Consider the following 9,667-nt stretch of genomic DNA (forward strand, 5'->3'; position numbering starts at 1 on the left):
CCCCCATGCCAGATGGACTCCCGATCCAGTGCTACGCAGCCCTGGAAACCACGCCCCACCAGATCCAAGACCTATGCAACCGCTCCAAAAAGTTGTGACAACACACAATGAACATAAGGAGGGTGGGTGGGTGAGCCGAAATGAGAATGGCGCCGGCTCCTGAGCCTCGTGGGCCTTTAAAGGCCCACTGGCCAATGGGAGGCCGGGAAAGGGAGCCAGAGCCCGCCCCCCGGCCCCCAACCAATCACAGGCGGTGCCATCTTGTGACGCCGCCCAATAGCGGGCACCTCTGCCGCAATGCCCGCTGGGACCTGTAGTCCCACGGCGCAGGGCGAAGTCCCGCCTGTCGCCCTCCCTCCAGCCAATCGCGGCTCGAGCAGCCCCAGCAGAGGTTTCTGGGGCTCTCAAGCCGGGAAGGGCTCACTGCCCGCCGCGGGGGGCATCCCCCAGCGGCAACCGGGCCATCCCGCCAAGGCGGCGGCCTCATTTTGGAGCTCAAGAATAGAATGAATCACAGTCACTCAAATCACAGTTTGGCATTCAAGCCAGTCACAGTTCCAAACAGTAACTAAAGAATATCTGTGAAAAAGTAACAGTTCTGTGATTCTATTCCAGCTGGCCCTTTGGTTTTGGCATCAGAATCAGAAAACACACAAATACTGCCTTCAAATTCCTGGCAATAAAACCTAAAACAATAAATATTGAACAGAGACGGCTCTGATAATCTGGAATATATCAGTATGCAAAGAGATCTTGTAGCACCTTGCGAGACAACTGAGCAAAATAACGTGTGGCATAAGCTTTTGTAGCTTTGGTTTACAAAATCAAGTAGACCGGGGTATCCACACTGGCAGAATTAAGAAAACTTCATGATAGGTTCGCTTAGGACGCCAGAAGTTGAAAACAATTTTTAGGCACACGCAACATGCTCATCATCATCATCATCATCATCATCATCATATCTTTGAATTATCCCTGACTTTAAACATAGAAGCAGCTGAAGTACTTTTAATAATACATTGGCCAGAATTATCTATGATAGTCTAATGTCCAAAACACACTGCAGAAAAACCAGTCTGAGACTTTAACTGCCCGCTCAGTGCTAGGGGATCCTGGGAATTGTAGTTTATTGTGGCACCAGAGCTCTTTGACAGGGTTTTATCACACGGGAAATACCGTCAATCGTGATTAACATTTTCATATGACATCGCGATTAAAGTGCCATTATCCCAGGAATAAACAGGCAATAAATAGCAACAAATCATTCCTGGGGAAATCCCATGAATGAATTTTTGCTGTCTATTGCCTGTTTGTTGCCTCTTTATTCCTGGGATAATGGCTCTTAATTGCAATGCGTGATTTTCACGGGATAGTCACTGTTTAAAATCCTGATTTTCCCTGTGTGATAAGTTAGGGTTGCTATAATTCTCTACCAAAAACGGGACAAAATGTAGGACAAAATTTAGACCAAATATAGGACATTTGAGCTAACTTTATCTTACAATTGTCCTATATTTTGGTCTAAATTTTGTCCTACATTTTGTCCCGGTTTTTAGTAGAGAATTATGGCAACTCCTAGATAAAGTCCAAAGATGGTTAAATGTCCTCACAAACTACAGTTCCCAGAAATCCCTAGTATTGAGCCTGGGCAGTTATAGTGGTCTCAAACGGGATTATTTCACAGTGTGGTTTTGACTTGGTTACATAACTTTACCTAAATGTCGCTATGTACCAGAAAGGTAAAGGAAGAGGTTGAATACAACAATGATTAGAGAGAATCTAGGAAGAAATACATACAGAAGGAAGAAAGAAATACAAAATAAGAAGATGATATTTGAGCATGACTTTATAGTTTTCAATTATTATGAAGTTAACAATATACAGAAGAGAATTTACTTACGGTTAGTAAATTACCCAGTTCTATAAGATGCAATAAGATGAAATAGAAGCAGAATGTAATGTAACATGCATTATTGCTATGTATTACAATCCAAGTGTATCTTTTGTGAAAACTTATTTGATTTTATTTCAGTTCCTGCATAGTTTGATGATACTCAACTCAGTTCTGATGTATCCAAGTCTGCGATCGATGGAAGATTGCAAGACTGTTTTAAAGTGTATTTTTTTTAATATTCAATAAATTCTTTAAAAATTGACTTTGCCTTCCTGCACAAATCCACACTGATCATTTTGAAGAATATACATTAACTTATTCATTCTTTGTGCCACTATTGCTATTAGTATTTTAGAATCTTGATTTATAAGGGATATAGGTCTATGATGATCCTGGGTCTGTTCAAGTCTTTATCTGTTTCAGAATCAATATTATCAACAACTGATCCCATGATGACAGAATCCTTTCTCCATTAAATGTTGTTATATAATACTTCCATTTTAGGCATTACATCTTTTTGAAGGTTTTTATATTCTGGTCCAACCCATCCATTCCTGGTGATTTTCCCCTTTATTTATCTATCACTCTCCTATTTCTTTTTCGAAACCAGTTGCTCCATTATTTCTTTATCCTTTCCTCTATTTTATTTTCCAGTGTTTCTCAATATTCCTCAATTTTTCCAGTAACTTATTTCCTGCGAATATAATTCTTTAACATAATATTCTTCAATATTTTTATTTCTCTTTCACTATCATAATTTGTCCTTTATTAACCCCAATCATGTTCTTCTTTCTCCTTTTGTGTTGATCTTGCAAACATTTTAGATTTTTATGCTATATTAAAAAAAACTCCCTCCGTAAATATATCAAATTTTTCTGAATCTGACTCTCTCTATTCTCTCTAATTCATTCTTTTTGTTTGTAATTAGATATGTAGGTGTGTGTGTGTTTTTTACTTCTATACTTTATTAATCATTATCTAATTTTTTAATATCCATTTCTAATTTTATTTTCATCTCTTCCGTCATCTCGTACATTACATGTTCCCAAATACAAATCCCTCTTGCATCCCTTCATAGTATCCCATAACAGAGCTTAGAAACCTCTGTTATTAGTATCCCATATATGTTGCCATTCTTTCTCAATTTACTCACTATACTGTACTTCATTATTAAGTATCTTTGTCTAACCTCCATCTTTTTGCGTCTCTGTAGTCCTTTTTGACATAAACTTCATAGTAACTAAAGCAAGGTCTGTAATTTTACCCCACTATTCTGTATTTAATATTTTGGAACCACATTTTTAGATGCAAAAGTAAAATCTATCTAGAATAATTTTATGAACTGTTGAATAATAACTATATATTTTTCATCTTCTTTAATCAGTCCCCATACATCTTTTAATTTTTTCTATTATTATCTATCAGGGATTTAATATTATTGCGTCTACCGCTTGTGTTGGGTCTGATTTATCTTTGCACTTATCCATAACCATATAAATCCCCTGCCATAATGTGTTATCTCCCTGCATATCCCCATCTCCTTAAATAATTTTTCATAGAATTCTTTTGATTTTTGTTTGGAAACTACACATGTGTCAGGGATGATGGGAGTTGTAGCTCTTCACCTTTGGCTCTAACCACCACCTTGTTATGCAGCGTGCTGACCAGCTTGGTCAGTGGTTAATGCTTTTTCTTCAAAGCAGCAGAGTTTCAGGAATAGGCTGAAGACCCTGACAAACTCTCCAAGCCTTCTCAACTCTCTTCCTCAGAAGTCTCCAAACTTCTCCAGGATCCTGCTGGCTCTGGTATCTTCACCAAGACACCAGACAACTCATAATCTTATATAAAAAAGATCTATCTATATACAAAAACTATATGCCCTCACAATTTCTAATATCTCCAAAAACACTCCAACTACCACAACTACCCACAAAATACATTGGCAAACATTGGCTATATTATAGCCATTGTTATCACCACCCACTAGCAGTTTCCACCCAGTGGGTGTGTACATTCATTTTGATTGGTTCACATAGTTCAACCCATACTTAAGAATTTCATCATTTCACCTTGTACACTTAATGAATATCAGGTGTTTCAATTGTACATTCTACAATTCTGTCCTGAATTCAAGACTTCTAAATTAAATTAGCTTTTTCACCTGTGTAGCTTCTTAATTGCTCTTGCTTAGTCATTGTGACTTTCACATACATGTTTTATTTCACTAGTATGTCCCATGTTGCATTTTCCTAACACATTGACCAACAAATACTTTTCTCCCCCTCCCCCCCCAATAGTTCTCTGGGTAGGGAGGAGTGAGCTCCATGTTAATCTGTGTATTGTTCGTTTGATGGCAAGGCCTCAGGGGGGGAGGATATGGGATTAGTGTCGCTTAATGAGTGATCGTGTCTGCTGGGAAAGCCCCTGAACCTGGGTGGTTTCTCATTTGCATTTACGGAGTCCTGATTTTGCGTCTTTCAGACTGGTAGCCCAACTTTGTTCACTTAAGGGTATCTCTTTCCGGTTGAAATTATCCAGATGTTTATTATTTATTCTTTTATAAGAATGCTTATACCCTGCCTTTGCAATGTTTCCTGTGGTCATTCAGGTCAGCCATACTAATAGTATGGTGTCATCTGCCTACTTAGGTTGTCAATGTTCTTTTACCTATGTTCACTCTTCCTTCTTCTAAGACTAAACTGCTCTTCATATGATATTTTCTGTATACAAGTTGAACAAGTAGAATCGCTCTACAACAACCATAATAATACAGTACAGGGGTACCCGGGTTACGAAATTAATTCGTTCCGCCGCCGCTTCGTAAACCGGAATACTTCGAAGCCGAAAAAGCCATAGGCGCTAATGGGGAAAAGCCGCGATTTCGTGTGAAATGTGCGAAAAGCACCAAAAATTTTTCGTACCCCGAAATACCTTCGTAACAGTTTTTTGAATGGATTTTTTTTCGTAACCCGGAAATTTCGTAAGGCGGCGCATTCGTATCCGGGGTACCATGTATTCCTCCATGGTATTCTCAGAATTCCTCTCCAGCACCACATCTCAAATGTACAGTGCGCCTTGTTATAAACGGGGGATCTTTTCCAGACCCCCCCCCCCATGTAAAAAAAAACGCGTATGCTTGAGCCCCATTGCAGTAATGGGGCTCGTGCTTGCGGCGGCACGTGGCGCCAGCATCGCACACATCCATGGGTGCACGCCATTGTTTCTCTGTTGTGGGTGGGGCACCGGAAGAAGCAGCGTATGCTGAAAGCAGCGTATAATGCGCCTGCTATGACACGGACCGCATGGTATTGATTTTTCCCCTATCAGCTTTCTTCAATGTCCAGCTTTTACAACCATACATCGAAATGGGAAATACGATGGCATGAACATTCTAACTTTGTATTTAATATATACAGTGCGCCTGTGCCATACGCAGGCGCCCATACGCGGCCTGAGCATATGCGCTCAAGCTGCGGCGCGCTGGGGCGGAAGGGGTGGCGCGTCCCATTCAATTGAATGGCCGCGCGCGCCCGTTGCGCCTGTGCGCGCCTGCGCGCCGCGCCGCCGCGCACGAGCCCCATTGGAACAATGGGGCTCGAGCATAGGCGGAATTAGCCTTACGTGGAGGGATCGGAACGGATCCTCGCGTAAGGCGAGGATGCACTGTTCATTTTCAGGATCTTGTCTAGTTCCTTTGTAGCGTCCTTGAAAGTCCTAGGCTAAGTAATTGAAAATCTGAAATTTTGATCTCTTCATGTTAGTTTAAATTATGAAGTTCACCTTGGTCTTATTTTTTTTTTTCTTGATGTTCAGTTGTAAGTCTGCTTTTTGCCTTGACAATCTTCAATAATCTTTCCAGATCTCTTGAGATGCTGTAGAACTGCTAAAAAAGTGAGTTTCGTTGCTCACAGATGCAAGCACATAAATAAAACATGGCAGTCGACAATGTGAGATATATATAAAAATACTTTCAAGGTTTGCAGAGTTTAATCCCAGGTCTATTCACATTGGAGATAAGGGGAATCTTCTTAAAAAATTCACAAAAACCCTAAATTAAATGTTGGGGTATTTTTTTGGCAGCCCCTCCCCAAATTGAATTGGGTGCATTCGGGATGTATGTGAACACTGGAGATTCAACCCAGTCCCATCCTGGATTATCTTCACTGATCTGACATGACCCCAGCATTTTGGAAGAGCCAGGGTTAAATTCTGCCAGCCCTTGCCATAGCCCTTTCTCGAATTATGCCAATTCTATGGTAAGCATGCTTACACATCCCCAGGAATACAATGGGCCCTGGCTGCTGGGGTTGGTTCCAAGACCTCCTGTGGATAACAAAATTCCAATGGATGCTCAAGTCCCATTAAATAAATGGTAATAGTCCAAAAAAATTGTGTCCCTTAGATAAAATGGCAAAATCAGTGTTTGCTAGTGAGAATGTTAATATATCTTTTGAATATTTCTCTTCTTTATATTTCTTTTGAATATTTTGGACCCATAGATGGTTGAATCTGTGAATATGAAAAGGCCAAATGGTACATCCAATCGTGTCGGATTTTGGAATGTTTGCATACCTTCTGAACTATGCTGATTGTCAGCAGGAAGCGGTGACCCTGTTGCTGCTGCTAGACCTCTCACGGCATTCGATACAGTAGACCACGACAGCCTCCTGGAATCCTGAGAGAGTGTAGGTAATTGGAGGCACGCTTTGCAAGGGTTCCGCTCCTTCCTCTCGGGCAGTTCCAGAGGTGATGCTCGGGGGACAGTCGCTCTTCAAAACAGAGCTTAATTACGGGTCGCCTCAAGGCGCCATCCTGTCCCCATGCTATTCAACATCTATAGAAGCCACTGGGAGAAATCATCCGTGGATATGGGGCTGGGTGTTAGTATGCCGATGACACCCAAATCTATTTCCATGTCCCCGGTCATCAGCGACAATGAAACAGATGGCCATCTCTACCCTCAACCAGTGTCTTCAGGCAGTAATGGATTGGATGAAGGAAAACAAGCTCAAGCTGAATCCAGATAAACAGAGGGTACTTACAGTAGGGGCCTCCAAACCAGGTATCGGGCGCTGCAACCTCCAGTCCTAGAGGGGCTCACTGCTCTCCTCGAAGGACTGTGTTCACAGTCCTGGGAGTGCTTCCCGACCCATCACTTCAGATGAAGAATCAGGTGAATGCGACGGTCAGAGCGCTTGTTAAGCTTCGGCTGAGATGCCAGCTGTGGCCCTTCCTAGAACAGGTGACCAGCGAAACTGTAGTACAATGTGGCTGGTAACCCCAGACTGATTTTTGCCAATGCGCTCTACATGGGCTACCCTTGGGCCTAGTCCGGAAACTCCAGTGGTACAGAATATGGCAGCCAGTTGGTCACAGGAACAGCAAGGAGTGACCATATAACACCATACTGAAGTCATTCCACTGGCTGCCTTAAGTTTCGGTACAGACAAGGTGTTGGTTATCACCTTAAAGCCCACATGGCTTGGGCCCAACCTATCTAAGGGATGCACCTGCTCACATACAATTCGCCCCGTACCCTAAGGTCCTCTGAGAGGAATTACTACACACACTTAAAGACCAGGCTGATGGGCGACCTCCCAGAGGACATTTTCTGCAAACCGCTCCCATTATGGATGGCCTGCCAGACGAGATCCATCACATTAACAATCTAGAGAGCTTTTAAAAGCCATTAAGACGGATCTCTTCCGGCAGGCCTTCCCGGAATAAAATACTCAGCCAGGACAAGACTTTCCATCTATTGACTCTGCCCATGATGATTTTTTTTTGTTTGTTTGGATTAGTTGGTTTAATCTTATACTGTTTAATCTTGTTTTAAGGGGAGTACTGTGTAATATAGTTGATTTAACTTTCTGTATGCCGCTTTGATTGCGTGCAAAAGCGGGATACAAATAAAAAAATTATTTATTATTTTTTATAGGGAACAGTCCCAAATATCCTCCGACAGATTTTTGTGGTTTTTACGGGCAGCCATGAAAGCCTTTGACTTCCACAAACCCTCCAACACCCCACTGTTTTAGCTGCTTTAAAATGTCCCAGTTTCTTTTTTCTCCTCTCACTTCCCCCTGTTTCCCAGCTTACTACAGTTGCAGTAAACCAAGTACAAAAGTCAAAAGTAGTTTGCACTCAGTTAACACAGCAAGGAAGTGGGAGGAGAGGGGAGTTGAATCTTTCCTTCCCAGTAGACTCAGGCAAGGCAAACAGCTGCAGCATGTTCATCCTCATCAATAATTTGTGTTGCTTCCTCAAAATAATTTTGCATCTTAATCACACTCTGGTGTTGCTTAGCAAAACATGTCCTGGTTTTCATCTGTGAGATGTTGGAGCGTATGGCATTGGGCCTGTTTAGTTTTCTTCAGGGGAGACCACCAAGGAATGCCAGAGATCTCCAATTAAGTTAGGAAAACCCTGCCTAAAGATCACTTAATTCGAAATGACAATAGTAGACCAAAAGTCTGATTCAGTATCAATTAGTTTCTAGGTTCCTGGAATGAAGTATTTCAGGTTTCATTTCCTGTGATGAGAAGACTGGAAACTGCAGCACTTTGTCATAGTAGTTTTATATATAAATATACAACAGCGGAAAGCAAACTGATTTTGGTACTACATCAGACATGCAAGCGATGGTGCTGTCTTGATCTCCAAAACAACAGTGCAGTTGCTGACAACCCCACCCCAGGTGGGCTCCTTGGCTTCTTCTAAATGTAGTCGGAGGAAAAGCCCAACCCATCTGCAGCTGCCACCACTGAAAGTTGGTATCAGCCACTGAAATCTGACTATCAGAACTGAGCAGGAACTGCAGTGCTATCTGGAAGCTTCTGTGGCATATGAGGGTGGTGAAGCATCTGCCCCTCTATCATAGAATCTGTAGGCAGAGTGCATTATCTCTCTATTTCACTTCTAGGAGCAAAGCGAAGAGAAAGGATCGGGATGGCTGGTAGTCTGAAGAGGAACTGGTGGGAGGGAGTTCTCAGCCTGCTCTGACCAGGAGCAGAGCCCTGATATTTTGGGTGCTGGGATGGCAACAGTTGCTACAAAGTGTGTGGTCAGCAGTACAAAACAGAGGTAAGGGGATACATGCAGCCTGTGAAACCCATATTACTCATTCTCAGATTAAATCCTTAGAAAGACCACAAGTGAAATGTCATTGCTAATTAAAGTCTCCGTTTTCAGTGGGTCACGTCTCCAAGTATGATGGACCTACATTACCTTTCTGGATACCTTTAGCTATACACATAAATAGACTGAGAAATGGAAGAGAGTGAACAAGGTCATGGTAGCTATTGAAAATAAGGACAAGGGGGTATTTAGTTGACAGTTGGAAGGGTGTGTCTATCTGTTAGATAGCAATCGGTCCGGATGGTAGAAATGTGATAAAAAAAGCTGTGCAATTGGAAAACCACATTAAAAATATTAAAAGCACTGTTCTAGTGATCAGGGGGGCAAATGTACACGGGTATTCCAAAATGGACGATGAAATTGACCACCATAACAATGGCAGCAATGGGAAGACAATTGCCATTTCTAATGGTAAAATGAGATCTATTAACGGGATGGCTGGTTGAGTTATTGCTGAGAACCATGAATTCACTGTCTTACAGATTGGAGCCACTGCTCCTCTCACAACTTCCTGGGTTTTTACATTACCTGTCCAGGCCTTCACCCATCCTTTCCAGCACAAGAGTGCTGTGCTACAACTCTGAAGATACTGGAGGAAGGCAGATGTAAGACAAGTGTGGACTCAACTCTACACTT

Source organism: Sceloporus undulatus, chromosome 4 (genome assembly GCF_019175285.1).
Source record: "Sceloporus undulatus isolate JIND9_A2432 ecotype Alabama chromosome 4, SceUnd_v1.1, whole genome shotgun sequence".
In the NCBI taxonomy this organism is placed as follows: domain Eukaryota; kingdom Metazoa; phylum Chordata; class Lepidosauria; order Squamata; family Phrynosomatidae; genus Sceloporus; species Sceloporus undulatus.